This window comes from Wolffia australiana, chromosome 7, assembly GCF_029677425.1.
Source record: "Wolffia australiana isolate 7733 chromosome 7, ASM2967742v1".
Lineage (NCBI taxonomy): Eukaryota > Viridiplantae > Streptophyta > Magnoliopsida > Alismatales > Araceae > Wolffia > Wolffia australiana.
The window spans coordinates 14,304,593-14,326,816 of NC_135841.1; the positions used below are offsets into that span (position 1 = coordinate 14,304,593).

At 37.0% G+C, this 22,224-nt stretch overlaps 1 pseudogene; it reads right to left on the reverse strand.

Annotated features, from left to right (window-relative positions):
* Positions 1 to 475: 475 nt before the first annotated feature.
* LOC144706020 (ribulose bisphosphate carboxylase large chain-like) lies at positions 476 to 7,280 on the reverse strand (annotated as a pseudogene).
* Positions 7,281 to 22,224: the final 14,944 nt, after the last annotated feature.

Below are 22,224 nucleotides of genomic sequence, written 5' to 3' on the forward strand. Positions count from 1 at the left end.
GGGAGGGAGGGAGGGAGGGAGGGAGGGAGAGAGAGAGAGAGAGAGAGAGAGAGAGAGGTACTGAGAGAGATATATAGAGAGAGGGAGATAGAGTTACAGACACGAAGCTAGAGAGGACAGCAGGAGGACGTGGGAGACAAAAGAGAGAAGTATATAGATTTCTATATAACGAGAGGGGGGAAGATAGAGTGTGGGAGATAAAGATAAAGATATGTCGCGAGAGAGGAGAGAGGAAAAAGGAAGGGGAGAGAGAGACAGAGAGAGAATGAGAGAGAAGGGAGAGGGAGCCCTAGAATTCAAATTTTGAAAAAGACAAAAGTCATGGGATAACATTGATTTTCCACTTTATAAGTTATATGCAAATATAAAAGATCCTCATTTTTTCTGCCCAATCTTTTATTAAGAAAGGATTGAGCTGAGTTTAATTGCATTTAGTAGAACAAATAGGAATTACTGAATTAGAAAAGCTTAGCTTTTATTTAACATCTAGCTTATCTATTAGTTTGAACTCAAATTTAATCTCTTTCCAAACTTCACAAACAGCAGCTACTTTAGGACTCCATTTTCAAACTTCATAAGCATTGTCACATCCCTCATTACAAGTTTGCGCACACACTTCTAAAGCTACATTGTTAGATACTGGACCAGGTGCATTACCCCAAGGTTGTCCTTAAGTTTCGTCACTAAAATCTAGTAGGGAATCATCTTTCAAAGATCTCATACAGAGCAGGCATATGCCAAACATGAATACCACCTGAAGCTACATAGATAACCCCAGCCAGGTATTGAAGCTACATGGATAACACCATGCATAGATACCAAATTTTGAGTGAATAAAATACCACAACTTCTATCTTTTTTAATGAAATCATCATACAATAAATTAACAAAACCTAAAGTTATATTACACTCACTTCTAGCTTACATATAATACTACCAGAGTAAATATGGTCCCCACCAGACATACATAATGCTTTAGCTAGTACATGGAAATGTATACAACGGTTCTTATGTCTATCAATAACCATATGCAGTGCATTGTGAATGTGAAGAAGTAAGACATTGTCTTGGCAATAATGCGCTAAACTAGTATTTGCAGTGAATCACACCAGTTAAGTAGTCATCCGTAATGATAACATGATAAATGCATGTATATTTTCATACATTTTAGATGATTTTGGTAATTACTAATTTACAATTTATCATATTATCACTTGAATTAACTGAATATTTATGCACTAGCTATAAACTCTAATTTTTGCACATTAGGGTTATTATTGACTAAACTCCTTGACTTCTCTAAGGTTTGAGCAATTGTAGTACTGATGAGTATTCTATAATTTCACTTGTGCAGAAATTTACTGGAATGAGAAGATGGTAATTCTTAAAGAGTTGGAGAATTTTTTTTATAATTAAGTGATTCTCAAAAGGGACTTGAAAGGAGCGAAAGTTGTAGAGGGCCTTCAAGAGAGAGGTCTGAGGGAGATGGGCCACAACCTGGCAAGCCCATTGGCCTCTCAAAAACCTTAAAAAGAAAGAAGCTAAAGATTACAAGGGGAAGCTCTCAAGCAATGGAGAAAAAGAGACAAAATGGCAATAAAAGAGAATAGAAAATGCACAGAGGGGTATTTTAGCAACTCTCTCAATGTATGAATACAATTTTTCTCCCTCATTATGGACATGCTCTAGCAATTGGCCAGCAAGCAGGACAAGACATTTTTCAGAATCCAGGTTTTTCAACATGCTTGATGTAAGTTTATTGAAGTTTTCTCTTAATCTCAATCCCATGTTTGCATTGAAAAATGCCTGATCCTGGAAAAATAAAAGTATACAGACTTGAAAGGAAGCATTGAGGGCTCAGTAAACTTGCATTGAAGTTTTAGGAACATAGACTTCCATTTTCACATCATTATCTATCCATTTTCCCTTAAATTCCATCACTTTCTCACTCTAATCTCTCATTTTCCAAAATATTTCTTCTCAATAATACACCCTTTATCTCTCTAGACCTTCATCCATAACCCAAGTTCATCCCCTCAAAATTTCATAAAAAGTCTCTTTCATTTGCACCTTCAAATTCCATCTCAAACTCCCTCTATCCCCTTCTTCATTTTCTCTCTCTATCTCTTCATTTTGATACTTTCCCTCTCTAAAACTGTTTATTTCTCTCTCTACATCCATTTTATCTCTCTTTAGACTCTGCTTCATCTTTTCAACTCATCCCTAGGAAAATTTTCATTAAAAATTTCATTTTTTAACCTTTCATATTCAGATTTCCTCCATTTGTGCCCTCCTTGTGCAGTGGTGTGCGGTGCACTACAGTGCGTGCACCAGCTAACGCACTTGCCCACTGGTTGCGCGCATGTTGCAGCTGTGTCTTCTGGGCACAAAGGCGCCAGTCTTGAGGACCTAGCCGATTTGCGGCTAAGTCCAAAGAGTTCGACTAGTTCGAACTGGTCTGAACCGGGTCAACCAGCCTTAAAAAAACAAAAAAAAAACAAAAAAAAAAATATATGTTTGTTTTGTTGGGCCAAGCACAACAGGTGACCCACTCAGGCCAGCCCTATATGGGCCACACCAGGCCCACCGGCCCATCCAGTCCGCCATCACTATTGCCACCGTTTTGCCCCCGGTGTGCCCCTCCACTGCCGCTGCTAGCGAAGGCGATCGTCGGAGCAGGTAAATTCCTAAATTTTAGCATTTAAAAATTATAAAAATATAAAATTTGGAAAAATAAAATAATTAGGAAAAAATATTTTCTACATTTAAAATTTCCTAAAAAATAGGGAAATCCCCAAATTAATATAATCAATTTCTAGTGATTTTAACATCTAAAATATTGTAAAAGATCTCTAACTCTTGTTTTTAACATTTCTAGTGGTTTTTGGTGTAAATTAAATTCTACAAAATTATTTAAAAATTTTATTTTTGATTTCTGATGGTAATTAAAATTAGAAAAAATAGTGGAAAATATTTTGTGTTTTTTTGTATTTCTGCTTCAATTTGAATCATAGGAAATTAAATAAATTAACTAAAAATCCATAAAATACCAGAAATTATATTTTCACTTTTAATGGCATATCCTTCATTCCAAGCTTGAGAAAAAGAGTTGAAATTACATTTATGTCTCTCTGTGGATCTACTGCTTACTTGCCCTATATTAATTATAGAGTATTCAAGTATAAATTTTCATAAATATTGTTCGTTATGTCTGAACTAAAACAAAGACACTCAAACCCTAAATTTGGACTTATCACATAACAATAGGGACATCAAACATCTAGAAACTATAACTCTCTTGATTATTTCTTCACAAGTACCGGCAGGAACATTTAGGTAATGCCCTTTAATTTCACCAGTTTCAGCTTTCACTTCATAAATTGCTTCAGTGTAGAATAAGAAATGGTCTCTCCGACACATAAATGGTTGTGAGTTTACATTTTCATTGTCCTTGGTAAAATCAAGTCCACCATGTAGACATTCATAAACTGTTCTACTGTAGCTTTTTGCAGATAATCCCAATTTTTGTCTAACGGTACATCCTAATAGAGGGCAACCATACTTGTTCAGTTTATCTCTTTCAACTTGGATCCACCTGTTGGGTTCGGTGCCTTGGTTCGTCCATGGAAATCATGATTCCATGGATGCATAAGCGTGGTCGATTGATTCTCAATCGATCTTTAAAACAAAATATTGAGTGTACCTTTTGGGGAACTTATTCCACCCTTGACATGCTCACTTTGAGATCGTTCCAAAGCCGCTCACACGTCTGGCCTCTAGAATTATCCATGCGATCACTCGGCGCTAGGATCTCCACCACTTCTTGTTCAACTCTCCTTGGAGACTCTCTCCTTAGTTGAAGTAGAGAATGAATAAAGAAGAGGGCTCTCAAATCAGGCTTGCATCGGTGCTTAAAATGAGACCCCTTTCCCTCTTTATATCTCACTTAAGGTTTTTCTCAAAAACCCTCCAAAGTAAAATATCTCCACCAATGCTATTATGACGTTGTGCGTGTGACCCTCTAGGCCCATGTATCATTCTAGTCAATAACTTTAATGGCCAAATAACCTTTATTGATCAACCTTATTAATTAACTATATCAACATATAGATTAATTAAATACAAATAGATTTAACCCAATCTATAGGTTAAGTTGCCGGCCCGTGGGGTGCCAAGCTACACCTCGTGCTCTAGAAGATACCGAGTAGTCTCAAAACTCTCTCATGAAACCTTTACTGTCATCGGTTACAGTATATGTATAATCCATCATACGCATGAGACTCTTGAATGACTTAGGGTATGGTTTGCCGTCAAACCCTAATCTGTCATTTGATTAGTACAGATGTGTAATGGGGATCATTGGAGAATGCCTTCTCCAATTTCCTCACTACCCTGACAAGGGATTTTTCTGCATTGTCTTCCTAGAGTCAATCTCCTCTTATACCAAGGGTGGATGATCCCATCTTGACCACTCAATCATCGCCGTAAGCTTCTTACTACATCCAATCTATAACTTATTTGAATCCCTTGATTAGAGGCTCGTAAGTCATAGTCAAAACGTAGTCGTCCATTCACGAGATCCCCTTGGTGTCTCAGGTCAGTTGATCACTCATACAACCATGACTTGAATCGCCCTGATTGACGTTTAGGTATCATATCATTCAGGGATTCATACGGATCAATTCAGTGAACTCTTTCTTCAAAGAGCACCCACTATCCGTCCTTAATGTCGCCACATTGATAGCCACATGATCAGCTATACTTATCAAATAAGTAGGATCAGCTAGTGCTATCTATCCGGATAATTCGATGTCCGTCTTGACTATACATTGAATAGGAATATTTAGAATACATGTTTAAAGACTAGTGATCACTGTATTATGATCTCATCATAATTCACTAAGTCATTGCACGTATTCATGGAATTCATTATAAACATTACACGGAATAATAATGAAAGTAAATATTTTATTTTATTCAATGAACTTAAATAAACATGGTAGTGTGATTGGCTTGACGGCCACATATTATCCATCACCACCTATGTATAAAGTTGCATATGCTTCATCTATTGGATCCTTCATGTACAAAACACTGTGTACTAGGCTTGATGTTGCCTTTTCCCTAAGTGTGACCATCATATTATAGGCAAATCCAATGGAAGGAAAGCCGGATAGAATTGAAATACATGCTTCATTACTTCATAATTACATGGTTTAAGTCTTATTTATGGAGGAAAAGAAATGAAACTTCATGGTTATACTTTATGATGCCAGACATCGTCGATGGCATCGTCTGATGGCTAAGTCACTAAGGAGATGTAACTATGTGATGATGTGATTCCAAGGTGGATGTACGTGCATGCCCCAACTTGAGGGAAATTTGACGGGTTGCGAGATCCAAGTGGACGGTCGATGATGATGATGGTGACCTTCTAACCTTCGTCAAAGCGACGACGACAAGTACGACGTCAAACATAACTAATTATGTCGACACTCACACGTAATGGACATGCTCGACCCGTACCATAGAATTCACTCAATTTGTAATTTTCACGATAAATTCTCTCACCTAATCTAACCCGAGCATGGTGGAGTGTAATATACTAAAAGACGTAATATAACTAGCAAGCGAGGGGAATGCCATACCTCATCGGTGATGTCGATCGCCATCAAATGTCTTCGTTAGTGCAGCAGCCGATGCGGGCAAGTACGATAGAGACGTGCCGGAGAGGAGCACGGTATAGCTGGACAGGCGACAGAGATACGTGACTTGGCACCTAGACCGTTGTAACAACATGGATCTAGCGGCATGACGCACGGTAGAAACAACACGCAGATATGGCAACAATGGGGTCACAATGCAAGGTGCACACATCGGTGTTGGTGTCTCAAGCCGATTGGCATCCACGAGAGTGGAGTTGCGGAATGAACAGAGCTTTCATTTGCCCAAAGAGTGACCGACGATCATCCTGGCTCATCCCGCTGCCACACGACCGGCGAACGGTCTGGTAATCAGCGCATTTGGCGAGTCAACGAGCGGTAGGCGATGCCAATCTCAGGGCGTACAGTGGGTGGTGCAGCAATGGATGGCCGATGCCGTTTGACGATTGTCGGCGGGATGTCACTCAAGCTCCCGACGGAGCAACCAGCAGAATACTGAATGCACATGTCCAACGATGGCCAAATAGAACAATCAACATGACCAGTAGCAAGGGCGATCGTCCGACGCGATGGTTTGCGTAGGCACGGGGCACCGTGATGATTGACTTCATTTGGATTTGCACGTGCAACGCTATATAGAGTGGTGGTGCAGTTCTGGATGATGGCCCAGTACGCGTCGTCACTTGGTGGAGACAGCCATGACACGGATTGTCGTGGTGATACGTAGATCAATTCTAGAGGCAGAATCGTAGCTGGTGTGGCCCACAAACCATGCAGAACTTCACGTGCAGGTTGCGTGCAAAACGTCGGGTTGGAGTACGCGGAGACGGATGGTGCAGCCTGGCATTTTGACCAAAATAACAATAGTGTTTGATGGCGTTCGATCGTGCGCTAGAGCATGCACGCATACTGTGATCGGTGTGCGGGGGACCAATAGAGAGAGAGAGAGAGAGAGAGAGAGAGAGAGAGAGAGAGAGAGAGAGAGAGAGAGAGAGCACGGTGGCAGACTGGCTAGTGGCACAGGCAAGTGGCGGTGCTCCTTTCTACTTTCCTTCCTCTTCTTCCTTCCCCTCCTTCCTCTCCTTTCCCCTCTTCTTCAGCTTACGGTGAGGATGTGGGTGTAACTGCCAAATGAAAAAACTCCAGATCTGAAAACGTGATGGTGTCCATCATGGCCTTATATAGGGCCATGATGGGCCCTTTACAAGATACCAATAAGGGACCCCATTTACAACGTAATTAAAAGAAACTAGAGAAATTAACCAACATGAAAGTAAAATGTTATGGATGGCTATGAAGATATGGACACAAAAACATGGCGAAACAAATGATGAAAACAAAAACATGATAAATTGGCGAATGAAAGGATCACGAGTCGGCGAGAAATTCGAGTTAGTCGGTGGTGTGGTTGTGCTACTCACTCGGGATGTTAAACCTATATTTCTTCATCGTAAGCCGAATTCAAGATACGACGGTTGCGTTGTCATGCTACTCGCTCATGGTCATGCTACTCACCTTGGCGTGCCGGTTAGGCAGGGCCTGAACTGGCAGGGGTCGATGAAGATGATGACGAAGGCTTTGAAGATGTGGCGGCGATCTCGGACGGTTGCACTCCATCACTCGAGTCTCCAAACCTATATGATAGTAAATCAACATTTAAAATTATGTTCACATTAAACGAAATAGAGTATATTGAAGAAAATTACATGAGCACTACTATAGACTCGAACAACAAAAGCTGACTACATTGCAAGAACCGACATGTATTAAGAAGTAGTGTGGTTGAAGAAATTCATCATTGAACTTTTTGTTCTTCCTTTGATCTCGAAACCTATTCCATTATTGTGTGACAACAATGGAAGGATAGCACAAGTGAACGAGCCACTTTCTCAAAATAAATTAAAATAATGTATGAGGCTTCACTTGATTATGAACATCATTGTTCAAGGAGAAAGTGATAGAAAGGGTTCCATCGACTGACAACATAGCAGACCAATTAATGAAGTCCTTCACTCATAAGTTCTTTAGTGTCACTGAAAATAATGGAGTTTTTTAGTAAGGGTGATTGTCTAAAGTCTAAGTGAGAGATTGATGGATATTATATGGCCATCAAGCCAATTAGGCATTCATGTTTTATTTAATAAATATTTATTCATTGTTATTCTCATGTCATATTTATAATGAAGTCCTTCAATATATGCAATGACTTTATGGATTATGATGATATCATAACAAAGTGCGGACTAGCCTTAAAGCTTGTATTCTAAATATTCTATTTTATGGATATTCGAGATGGACACAAGGCTATCCATATCGAATAAAACTATTTGATCATATTTGATGATTATGAGAGATCATATGGCCATTAATGTGGAGACACTAAGGACATATGGTGTGTTGTCTTTAGAGAAAGATTTTATTGAATTGATCTGTATGAATCCCTGAATAGCATTATCCAAAAAAATCAATCAATTGGATTCATGTCATGGTTTTATATGTTGCTTGTGAATGTAAGACACTAGGGACATCTCTTCCATGGATTTATATTTTTTGACTAATATATACATGCTTTTAATCATGAGATTCAAACATACATTTTCTTTAATATAGTGAGAAGAAAAGAAGAAAAATGAGTAGCCAATATGGGAGAATCCATCATCGGTATAGGAGCATATTGGATCAAGGCAAAATATCACATCCTTTACCACAATAATGAGGATATTGGAGAAGTCTCTTCAATGATCCTTGTTATGAGTCAATATTAAGTAAATCACGGATTTGGCCTTGACTTATAGCCATATCCTAAGTCATTCAAGAGTCTTGTTCAACCAAAAGGTTATACACATATGGTAACACATGACGACAATGGTTCCATAAAACAGTTTAATTAATATTCAATATATTTTACACCTTGAGGCATAGCTTAATACTGATGGATATTATGCGTCAATCAAGCCAATCACACCACAATATTTATTTAAGTGCGTTGAATACAATCTTATGTTCGTTATTATTTTAATGTGATATTTATAATGAGGTCCATGAATACTTGCAATGAGTTAATGAATTATGATGGAATCATAATACAATGATCATTATTCTTTAAATATGTATTTGAAATATTCTAATTTGGTGGATAGTCAAGATGGACATCAAATTATCGGAATACGATAAGAATAAATGATCATATTCATACAACAAATCTAGTTGATCATGTAGCTAGTAGTGTGGTGACACTAAAGATAGATAGTGGGTGCTCTTTAGAAAAAGGGTTCACTGAATTGATATGTGTGAATCCCTGAACGATATTATACCTAATTGTTAATCAGGTTGATCATGTTATAGTTGTATAAGTGATCCACTAACTTGAGACACCAAGGACATCTCGTGAATAGACGATTATATTTGGAGTGTAACTTACAAGCCTCTAATCATGTGATTCAAACAAGTTGTAGCTTGAATGTAGTTAGAAGCTCGCGGAGTTGATTGAGTTGTCAAGACGGGATCATCCACCCGCAGTATAAGAGGAGATTGACTCATGTAAAATGATACTAAAAGTTCCTGGCCAGGATAGTGAGCATATTGAAGAAGGCGTTCTCCAATGATCCCTGTTACACATCAATACTAATCAAATGATGGATTAGGGTTTGACAATCAACCATACTCTATGTCGTTTGAGAGTCTCACACGGATGATAGATTATACATATAGGGTAATCAATGACAGTAAAGGTTCCATGAGAGAGTTCAAACACTACTTGGTATCTTCTAAAGTATGAGGTTTAGCTTGGCATTTCATGGGCTGGAAACTTAACCTATCGGCTGGGTTAAATCGATACTTTGTTAATTAATCTACATGCTGATATAGTTAATTAATAAGGTTGGTCAATAATTATTATTGGGCCACTAAAGTTATAGAATGATACATGGGCCTATAGGGTCACACGCATAAGATCATAGGGGCATTGGTGAATATATTTTACTTTATGAAGTTTTGAGAAAACCTTAACCAGGATAGGGGCACTCATTTCAAGCACCCCAAGGCAGAAAAACCAAAATTATGGGAATCAGGGATGGAACAGGGAAGGCAAAAGTAACTTCCAGCCACGTCCATATCATCAGCAGAACAACCAAATTTATAAGAATTTTGCTTCTAACCCTCGTCCTAATTTTATTTTATTTCAAATTCTCAAGATTCATCTTCTAACTCCATGATAGACATGTTGAAGCAGATGATGCTGAAGCAAGATGAATTCTTTGAGAATCAAAGAAGAATGGAGGCCAGAATGGAGAATTTGGAGAGGAGGAATTCTGGACAAGGAGGGCAAAATTCTTGAGGGAACTTCATAGGTGACAAGAATGAAGGTAAAATGGATGACTTTGGCACCACTGCCAAAATTCAGGTCGAATTCCAACCCAACCTAGTGTTTACCCAAAAAATATTTATTTTATTGAACATGATATTGATGATTCAGAACATGATCCATGTAGTGAAACATTTGAATCTCATGAATCTTATCATGAACATGTGCATCTAAGTGGAATTTCTTGATTAAGGAATGGGAAGGAACTAGCATATGCGCTTAAGAAAAAACCTTGTGAGGAACCAGATATGGAGGAGGATGATAGGGTTGTTGATGATTTGGGAGAAGATATGAAAGAATCTCTAGAGAAAAAAATCACACTAGAACCTAACCCAAAAGACTATGTGCCCCCAATTCCTTTTCCCCAAGATATAAAACCTTCCAAAGTTCCTCCTTGTGATTGTCATTACTTAAAAATTTTAAGGAAGCCACTATCACTATTCCTTTGGTAGATGCAATTCAGAATATTCCTTCATACTCGAAGTTTTTGAAAAATCTTTGCACTCCATCTAGGAGGCAAAAGAGGATTCAATTATCTGAGAGTATTAGTTCTATTTTATTTAGTAGATCACTTTTGGATACAGGGGCAAGTGTGAATATTATGCCCAAAGCTATTTATGATAAGTTTAAATTTGGAGAATTAGAGCCAATTTTGATAGAATTGCAGCTAGCTGATGGATCAATTAGACAACCATATGGGAAGCTAGAGGATGTGATTGTGAGAGTAGAGAATTGCTGTTTTCCTGTTGATTTTATTGTAGCAGATATGAAGGTTACAGAAAATATGAGCCATGCACCTATAATCCTTGGTAGACCTTTTTTAGCAACAGCCCAAGCAACCACTGATTGGGGCAAGGGGATAGTTGAACTCAAAGTTGTCCAAGAGAAATAGAAATTCAGATTTCTAAGCTTCTAAAATTCCCTGAAAATTCTGGAGAGGATGCATGTGTCTGCAATCTTATTTTGAGTTGCATGCATCCCCTTGAATTCAATTACTCCGTATGAAGATGAGAAGGAAACAAATGATCTAGATATTGATATTCCACCTAATATGTGTACATCTGAATTAGAAATCAAACCTCTACCTAGCTCTCTCAAGTATGCAGTTTTAGGACCTCATAGAACTTACCCAGTTATTATTTATTCTCATTTATCTCACAAGCAAGAAGAATCATTGTTAAAAGTTTTAACTTTGCATAAATCAGCTATAGGATGGTCTATTGATGATATTCATGGCATTAGTAGAGAAGTCGATGAACATATAATTTTTATTGAAGATAACATCAAACCATCTAGAGAAGCCCAGAGGCTCCTAAATCCTCATATGTTAGAAGTGGTTAAAAATGAAATTATTAAATGGTTGAAAGCTAGTTTTATTTATGAAATTTCTGACAGCCAATGGGTGAGCCCTGTTCATGTTGTGCCCAAGAAATCTGCAATAACTGTGCAGAGGACTGAGCAGGGAGAAGAACTCCAAACTAGACTTTCCACAGGATGGAGAGTTTGCAAAGATTATAGAAAATTGAATTTAGACCTTCCATTTATTGACCAAATTTTAGAAAAACTTTCAGGACAAGAATATTTTTGTTTTCTTGATGGTTATTCAGGTTATAACCAAATTGCCATACATGAAGATGATCAGGAAAAAACCGCATTTACTTGTCCCGTAGGAACTTTTGCTTTTAGGAAGATGACTTTTGGTTTGTGTAATGCACCAGCCACCTTTCAAAGATGCATGAGTGCCATGTTTTCTGAATTAGTGGGAGATTGTTTAGAGAGATTTATGGATGACTTCTCTGTTTTTGGTTCTTCATTTGATATATGTTTGTCCAACTTATTTAAGGTGTTGCAGATATGTGTGAAGAACAAGCTAGCTCTAAGTTGGGAGAAGTCCCACTTCATGGTGCAAGAGGGGATAGTGTTTTGCTGGAGGTAGAGAAGTCAGCAAACGTGGGCTGGAGGTAGACAAGGCCAAAATAGAAGTGATCAAGGGCCTTCCTCCTCCTACAAACCTCAAGCAACTTAGAGGTTTCCTTGGCCATGCAGGCTTCTATAGGAGATTCATCAAGGATTTTGCTAAAATCTCCAAACCCTTAACTAATTTGCTTTCCAAAAATGTAGATTTTATTTTTGATTCTCAATCTGAAACTGCCTTTTTGCAGATCAAAGAAGCTTTAATCCAATCTCCAATTTTACAAGCCCCTAATTAGGATGAACCATTTGAACTAATGTGTGATGCTTTTGATTTTGTAGCAGGGGCAGTTTTGGGCCAAAGGGTTGAAAAGAAGCCAGTGGCCATCTACTACGCTAGCAAGGACTTAGGAGAAGAACAAGTCAACTACTCAACCACAGAAAAGGAATTGTTCACAGTTATTTTTGCTTTAGAAAAATTCTGTTCTTATTTATTAGGTAGTAAAATAGTTGTTTTTTCTGATCATGCAGCTTTGAAATTTTTGCTAAGTAAAAAGGAAGCTAAACCTAGACTCATGAGATGGATTCTATTAATGCAGGAATTTGATCTAGAAATTAAAGATAGGCAGAGGTGTGATAATCCTGTTGCAGATCATCTTTCTAGATCAAATTTTGACTCACCCTCACCCATTTTTTATCATTGTCATGATGAGCAGATCTTGGAAGTGCAATCAACAAAGATCCCATGGTCTGCACATATTGTTAATTATTTGGTTTCAGGTCAACCTCCTGATGACTGGGATGTTAATGCGAGAAAGAGGTTCTAAAAATAAATTAGGCATTATTTATGGGAAGAAACTGAATTATTGCATCAAGGGGTTGACAATATACTTAGGAGGTGTGTACCCTATGAAGAACAATGGAAAATTTTAGAGTTTTGCCATTCTTGTCCATATGGAGGACATTACTCTCCTAAAATTACAGCTTCCAAGATCTTACGAGCTGGCTTCTAATGGCCTACCTTGCACAGAGATTGTTTTGAATTATGTAAATTTTGTTTAGTATGCCAAGCTGCAGTGAATTTGCGCAAGCAAGATCTCATGCCCTTGCAACCAATTATAGAAGTTGAGGTATTTGATCTATGGGGAATTGAATTCATGGGACCATTTCCAATTTCTGAGGGATATGAATATATCCTAATGGGAGTTGATTACGTTTTCAAATGGTTGGAAGCCATTCCCACTATATCAAATGATCACAAAGTGGTGCTTAAATTTATTTTACAGAATATTGTTAGCAGGTTTGGAGCCAGTAGCAATCATTAGTGATGATGGTAGTCATTTCAACAATTCCCACTTTAGGAATTTTTTGAAAAGATATGGAGTCTATCATAAGATGCCTACCCCATACCATCCTCAGGCTAATGGGGAAGTAGAAGTTAGTAATAGAGAGATTAAAAAGATTTTGATGAAAATAATAAGGCTGATGGGAAATATTGGGCAAGTAGAATTTATTATGCTTTATGGGCATATAGGACTGCCTATAAAACACCCTTAGGAATGTCCCCTTATAGAGTAGTTTATGGGAAAGCTTGCCACCTTCCTGTTAAAATTGAACATAAGGCATATTGGGCTATTAAGAAACTTAATCTCTCTCTAGATGATGCAGGGAAAAATTGCCTTTTGCAGCTACATGAACTTCAAGAGTTGAGGAATGAAGCCTATGAGAATTCTCTCATCTACAAGTCAAAGATGAAGCACTTTCATGACAAGGTCTTGAAGAGGAGGAATTTGCATGAGAATGAAATAGTTTGGCTTTATAACTCTCGTTTGAAGTTATTTCCAGGGAAATTGAAATCACGATGGGATGGACCTTATGTTATTAATGAAATTTTTGATTCTGGTCCAAAGACCGGAAAGTCTTTTACAGTCAATGGTCAAAGGTTGAAGCCATATCCTGAAGCAGATCAAATAGAGCAACCTATGGTCACCATCCTTCAAGACATCCCAGCTCTACCACCATTTCCTGAGTCTTCCACCATCTCCTAGTTTTTAAATTTTTACAAGCTCTCCTTTTCTTAGCTTAATTTCATCCAAAGACATTTTAATTTTGCTTGTTTTTACTTGAACTAAGGCCATAGTGGCCATTTGTTTTTCTTCATGCTTTATTTCCCTCATTTAGGTTTTCCATCAAGCAAGATGACAACTAAAGCACCATCAACTAGTCCAATGGCAGCCAACTCTCATGGGATGATCAACATCTACTCCATTTCGGTTTGCATTTTTTTATCTTCCTTTCCTTGGTTTACTATTATTTGCATTGGGTCAATGCATATATTTGTTTGGGGGGGGGCTAATTTAGGTGTGCGACTGAAAATGCATTAGGTTTTATGCATGAATGGATTATTATTATTATTATATATTAATGTCATTATTCTTGAGTGCATACATCCCATATAATCAAACCCACCTTGAGAAGTTGTCCAAACCATGATCCCAAAAGCATGAGTCGAGAAGTTAGGCTCTTGTAGCGGATCAAAAGAATATCTTGATGGTATAACACATGAATCTAGACACTCTTGGTCAGTTCCTAAGTGGTTAGGATATCTATTAGGGTGAGGAGCAGACATGAAAAATAAAAGGGTAGAAGTACTATCATTGTGAAAAGGAGTGATGAGTGAATTAATTGTATCCCACTCTTTGGTCAATGATATGCATCATAAAGAATTTCATCTGGAAAAAGAGATAGTCATTTCTTCAAGTCTTAAGCACGGAATTACCTGCCCTTGAACCACCTAAAGCCAATTTGAAAACCATGTTTACTAATTTCCCCATCTATATATTTGTGAACTTAGATTTTATCATTTTAGATATTATCCATGTTACTTAGAAGATGCCCAACTCCTAAATTGTTCTTCTCTTCTTTCCCTTTGTGATATAATCTATTGATGATATATCTTCATTGTTATCTTCCTCTTTGTTCTTCTACATATTCTCATCTTACTTTGTCTCATTCTCACTAGCATGGGATGACTTGTTTTACCTTCAATCGCAAGAAGTTCATCCTATGGGTTTGTGTTTTTTCACTTCCTTTCTTGTGGGAGACTCAAATTAGCAAGGAAAGGGAAATTTAATGGTCCAAATTTTATACAATTGTTGCACATGCCCCCTACATATCAAGACCATGTAGCTAGATCAACATTTCATTTCTTCTGTTGGAGAATATGATCTCATATGTATTTGGTCTTTCACCCCTTTGAAAAAAAAAAAGAAGGAAAAAAAAGAAGAAAAAAACAAAGAAAAATATTTGAAAAAAATGAAGAAAAACAGGAAAAAGAAAAAAGAAAACAAATAAATATTATGGGGTTTCTTTTGTTTAATTCTTCATTAAGATTTATCTTTTCCCATGATTTTGTTGGTCATTGTTATTATCCTTGCTTATGTGGATATATGCCTATCTCATCCACACCCTTGATGAGTCTCCACATCCTCATTTTTGTTCACATTCCTCTTGTGTATTCTTTTCATTCGTCCATCATTGGAAGTGGGCTATTTTAAGTAACATTCACCCATCTTTCATCCATCATTTTCCCTTCACCCAAAACTCCTTACATGCCACTCACCTCTCTCTCTCTCTCTCTCTTTCCTACCTATAGGTACCTACATTTGAATTAAACCTCACCTCACCTTATTTCTGTGGTACACTCTTGATATTCATTGCTAGAACTTGGATGAGAAGCATAGCTGATTTCAAATTTAAGGTGGAAAAGAGGTATTGCGAGGATGAGATGAGGGCCACTTTTTTCTTGAGTGATGAGGGCCACCTTTCTTGAGAGGGTGAGAGCTTTTCATAATGGTACTACCATACCTAGAGAGAAGTAAGCTTCCCTCTCCATGACCATTAGCTCTTTCCATCACCACAAAGAACTTGTTCACCTGTGCTTTAGTATTTTATGGATATGTATACTTAGAGATGCAGTACCAACTCATAACACTTCATATTTGAGTCTTTTGTTCCAAGGGATGGATGGACTTCTCAAAGGATAACCTAAAGCACATTGCTAAGGGACTAGCAATGAATCAAGTTGGGGGGTGTTGATAACATGATAACTTAATGCATATTTAGATACATTTTAAATGATTATGGTATTATTAAATCAGAATTTATCATGTTATTATTTGAATCAACTAAATATTTTATGCATAAGCTATAAATTCTAATTTTTGCACGTTATGGTTATTTTTGACTAACCTTCTTGACTTCTTTGAAGTCAAGCAGTTTTAGTACTTATGAGTATTCTTTATTTTCACATGTGTAGAAATTCACAGGAATAAGAAGATACAATTCTTCACGAGTTGGAGAATTTTTGAGAGTTTAATGATTCTCAAAAGGGGGCTTGAAAGGAGAAAAAGGGTGTTTAGGCCGTCAAATGAAAAATCAGAAGATGGGCCACTACCTGACCTGTACATTGGGCTCTCAAAAGCCTTCCAAAGAAAGAAGGTAAAGATTATAAGGGAAAACTCTCAACCCATGCAGAAAAAGACGCAAAAATGGCAAGAAAATAAAATAGAAAATACCCAAAGGGGTATTTTAGTAATTCTTCCAATTTATAAATAATCTTTTCTCCCTCATTTCCCCTCATTCTGGACGTGCTCTAGCAAGTGGCTGGCCAGCAAGACAAGGCATATTTCATAATCCAGGTTCAACCTGCTTAATGTAAGTTTGTTGAAGTTTTCATTCAATCTCGTCCCTTGTTTGCATTGAAAAACGCCTGATCCTGGCGAAATATAAGGATTTAAACTTAAGAGGAAGCATTAAGGGCTCAAAAGTCTTGCATTGAGGTTTTCGGAACCTAGATTTCCATTTTCACATCATCATCCATCCATTTACCATTAAAATCCATCATTTTCTAACTCTAAATACATATTTCCCTAATTTATCTCTCTAGAATCATTTCATTCTCTCTCTAGATCTTCATTCATATCTCTAGTTCATCTTTTCGAAATTTCATCAAAAGTATCCTTCATTTTCACCTTCAAATTCTATCTCAAACTTCTTCTACACTCTTCATTTTCTCTCTTTATCTCTTCATTTCAGTCATTTTCTCTGTCTAAAACTATTTTTTTCTCTCTCTACAATCCATTCCAGTCTCTCTCTAGATCATCCTTCACTCCTTTCAAATTTCAAAAAAATATTCATATTTGAATTCCATCATTTAGGGCAAAAAAAGTGGACAGTGGAGGACTTAGTCAAATTGAGTAAGTCCTAGCCATATTCGGTCAAGCCCATTAGGGCTTAGCCCATTTGGCTAAGTCTTGACTTAGCCGAATTAGGCTGAACCTTAGTGGGGTGACCCACTAAGGCCAGCCCTATAAGGGCTACACAAGGACTACCAGCTCATCTTGTCCACCGCTCCGGCCACCGCCACGGCCACTGCAGCTGCCGCTCTGTCACCGCTCTGCCGTTGCTACCGCCGGCGGTAGCCGGAAAAAGTATTTTTCTTTTTTATATATTTAAAAATTCCAAAAAAATCATAAAATCCCTATAATTAATATAATCAATATTCAATATTTTGTAACATCTACAAAAATTCCAAAAAATATTTAACTCTCGTTTTTAATATTTCTAGTATTTTTGGTTGTAATTAAATTAAATAAAATTAAAAAATATTTATTTCCTATTTCTACTGTTAATTAACATTTTAAAAATCAGTCTAAAATTTTTTTAGTGTTTTTATTTATAATTATGATTTCATTTAGATCATAGGAATTTATATAAGTTGACTAAATATCCATAAAATCTCAAAAATTATATATCTCACTTTTAAAATCACTTCCTTCATTCCAAGCTTGAGAAAAATTCTGAAATTAAATTTCTGCCTCTCTGTGGATCGGCCCCTTACTTTCCCTATATTAATTATAGAGTATTTAAGCGAAAAATTTTCATAAATATTGTTGGTTAAGTCTGAATCAAAACAATGACATAAAACCCCTAAATTTGGACTTATCAACTAATACTAACTCGAATGACCAATTAGGATTTGACAATTGACTGTACCCTAATTCTTCATAGGAGTGTCAAGTGGATGAGGGACTATACATACACGATAACTGATGACGAACATGTTCCATAAGTGAGTTGATACATACTCCTTTGTATCTTCTAGAGCACGAGGTGGAGCTTGGAACCCCACGTGTTGGAGATTCAACCTATCGATTGGATTAAATTGACCAGACATTAATTAATCTATATGATGATATAGTTAATTAATTTGGAAGGCCAATAAAGGTTATGGGGCCACTGGAATTGTTAACTAGACTGATACAAGGGCCAAGAGGGTCACACGCAAATAGTCTTTTGGACGTAGGAAAATATATTTAACTTTTGGGGATTTTTATGAAAATATTCACTTAATAAAAATAGGGGAAGGCCCTGAAAGGATATCACCCAGACCATAATTTTTCAGGAGCTTTTCCCCTTCTTCTCCCTTCTCCCAACAACCCATCTCCATCCTCGGTGTGATTAGGAAGATGTAATGACGACGACAGAGATTGAACGGGGCTCGTCAACGAGAAGGAGGAGATATGAATTGCCGAGGATCACGTGGATACGTCTAGAGGCTGCAAATGAGCAGCTCGACTCGTCTCACTCAGGGATCCAAGAAATTACAGATGCGCTATGTGAAAAGGTAATTTATTTCATGTCTTTATCGATGTCGTACGATTTTACAAAAATCTTCCGTTGCGTGTCGTTTAATTTCTTCATCCAGATCTAGGCTTCTAAAACCCAACACTAGTTACTTATCATTTACTATATTTATTATGTTTGTTATTACGTCTCATTAATTACAACTCAACTATTAAATTCAACTCTAAAAACTAGTCCTTGTGGAGACAACCACACTCTCACTTTACATCAAAACGAGTTTTCTATTTTAAACATTTATCTGATTTAGGCAAATTTAACTTAAAATGACACTAAAATTACTTGCACAATTTTCTTTCATCATATAGCCGCAATTGTTGATTCCTTTTTCCCTCTTTTTTTGTTCCGCTCTCGCGCGATTCTCGTATCACATTTATTATGATTTAAATCACTTCTTTTTTATTGGTCTACGTCACTCCTGGGGACGAAAAGAGAGATAATGTCATATAAGTATTGGCCCATTATGGATAATTATATATGTATGACTTAGAAAATTAATATATTTATGAATAGAAGTATTAAAAATTCACAACAAATATATTCTGAAATAGAAAATGAAGTGGATTAAATGTTGAAAAATTATTTAAAATCCAAACAGATTCTTAAAAATCAGAATATTAATTTAAAAATAGTTTTAATCATTAAAATATCGATGACACATTTATATTCATTTTAATGCATTAAAGTGTATTTGACCAGAATTAACCCCATAATTTTTGTGTTATCAGGTTGTAACGATATTAAAGAAGATATTATCCAATGATTATCATCATACATCAGTATTAATAGGAACGTTGAATTAGCTATTGACGGTAAACCATACCCTAAGTCATTTGGGAATATAATGCGGAAGAAGTATTCTTCATGTATGACAAATGATGAAGGTAAAGGTTCCCGAGAGAATTCAATTAATACCATATATGTTTTAGAGCACGAGGTATTGCATGGCACCCGACAAGCTGAAAACTTTATTTATTGATTAGGTTAACTTTATCCCTGATTAATTAATCCATATGCCAATATAGTTAATTAATAATGTTGGCCAATAAATATATTGGTGCATTAAAGTTATTGACTATACTGACTAATGGTCTTAGTATGTCACACATATAATATTAATGAACATTGGTGGATACACTTATGTTAGTAGGCTTTTTAAGGAAATTTTAAAAATAAGTATAAATAGAAAATATAACCATTTTAGGTGTCCATACCAGCCAGAACTAGATGCCCTCCTTTTTTTATTTTCTTTTCAATCCATTCCCTCCTTTAGTGAGACTTAATGGTGAGATTATCTACTAGATCTCTAATGAAAGTTGGAGGAGAAGACGGCATCCATTGGTTGGGTGGATTTGTCCAATGACTGCACATGTGAATGGCTTTAGAAAACTCTGATTGGGAGAAAGTCAAGGGTGAAAGAAGTTCCACTCAAAGTGATGAGATCTTCTATTGTTTTATAACCAATCGTGTAGGGGATTTTGGTTTGTTATTAGGAATTTTAGGTTTTTATTGGATAACAGGAATTTTTGATCTATTGTTCTCTACTTTATATATAATGCTGCATGAAATATGATTTTAAATATAAATCAAAGCCCCCAAAATCTAACACATCCCGGTTAGTAGGAATGCACTGGGAACAATCAAAGAATATGTTATCCAATATCTTCACTGCATTGGCCAAGAATCTTCTTGCTCGAGTCAATATCCTCTTATACCGAGGATAGATGAATCTGTCTTGACCACTCAGTTACATTTATCTATTTCTTTCTATACCTGAGCTAAGACTAGTTTAAATCTAATATTTAGGGACTTGTAAATTATAGTCAAAACATAGCTGTCTATGCAGTATATGTGATGGGAAATGCTTAACCGTGTTCCCTCTCTTTTTTCTCTCTCTTTCTATCATGTTCTTTGTCTCTCTCCTCCCTTAGCCCCCTTCTTTGACTTTTCTCCTCCCTCTTGGTCACATTCTTTTTATCTCTCTCTCTCTCCTCACTCAACTCCTTTCTTTGACTTTTCTTCTCCACTTGTTCTCTTTCTTTGTGTACGTTCTCTCATCCTCTTAACCGCCTACTATTATTGACTATTCCACCTTTCTCTTTCCTCTCTAATTTTATTTCTTTTATCTTCTCCTATCATTTCCAAGTTGACTGTTCTCATAACCTTTCTCCCTCACCTTTCCCCACAACTTTCTCTATGTGAACCACCATTCTATCCACCACTTTCTCTTAAACCACCATTTTGAATTGAGGGTTTATTTTCTTTATAACTGCACGTTTCTTTAATTTTAAAAGGGCCATAAGCCTTGCTTGTATGGACACTTTTTCTTGAGAATTATTGTGACGTTTTTTGCAAGAAAAGAATGATTCCTTGGTGATTTTCTGGTGATAACGGCAGTAGAGCGTAAATGGAACGACTACGGTAGCTTTTTTTCTTCAACATCATCAACTCCTCTTGGGTTCCTCCTTTCCCTTTCTCCATAATTTGTCATCTCCATCATTTTCCTACCATCTTATCCCCATCATTGAACCACCCCTTCATCTCACCTCATCATCCCCATCTAGTTCTCATTATCACCCTTCTTCGTAGCTTCATCAATTCCCATGCCTGGTCCCATCCAACTTGTAAATCATTTTTCACACCATCTGCACCCCTTTCACATAACATATCAACATCCTCTCGTGCATATCATATCTCACACTTCCTTTTATCTGTTTTCCCACGCCTTTCCCTTTATTTATTCGCACCCGCTCGTGGAGTTGCAGACCAACGTCAATCAAGGCCATTCAACCTCAGAGCATTCAAGCTATTAGCTCCATCTTTAAAGTACCTTGTGTCACCTTAGCTTTGAGATAATTTTGGTTCATGATAATGGTTAATTTGCTCTGAGTGATTGTTTACTTCGAAGTTATCGTGTGCTAAACTTTGGTCGTCCACTTCAAATCTCCTATTTCCATTAAGTTAGGAATATCAAAGGTATTGCCAAATTGTCTTTGTTAAATCCTTGCTCCATTGACTTAGTCCCCTTCCATAGGATTAAACCGAATTCGGATCACTCTCAATAAACACGAGATTATACATATATATTTGTGTTAATTTAATAATTTCATGAATTCCATTTTCATGTCCCACATCAATACGTCTTTGGTGTCTCAGTTCTCAGGTCTAATGAGTAACGTGGTGCTTAAGCTTTGTACCATCAGATAAGCTCATATTCCATCAGTAGGATCATTCATAAGATTCGTACCACAAAATATTTTTGGTGAGATTCAGACCCGCCACGCGTTACTAAGCTTTAAATGCAACTGTTTATTAGAGACTTTGAGCAAGCCCTGGTTTTCACTATTTCTCTATAGCAAAAGGCACGCGCGACTCAAGCGCCATTTTCTTTTGCATTTATTGTTCTGTCATCCTGGAGTATCTTCCACGTGGTTCAAGGAGTAGCGTTTCTTTGAGCTGGATTGCGCGCTTTCTCCGTCGGTTCGGATACAGAAATGGGGGATTTCTGCCTTCGTTCGGTCAGATTGCTATCCGGAACGGTCGTCTCTTTTAAATCTCAGATATCCCACATGTCAGTTTGTC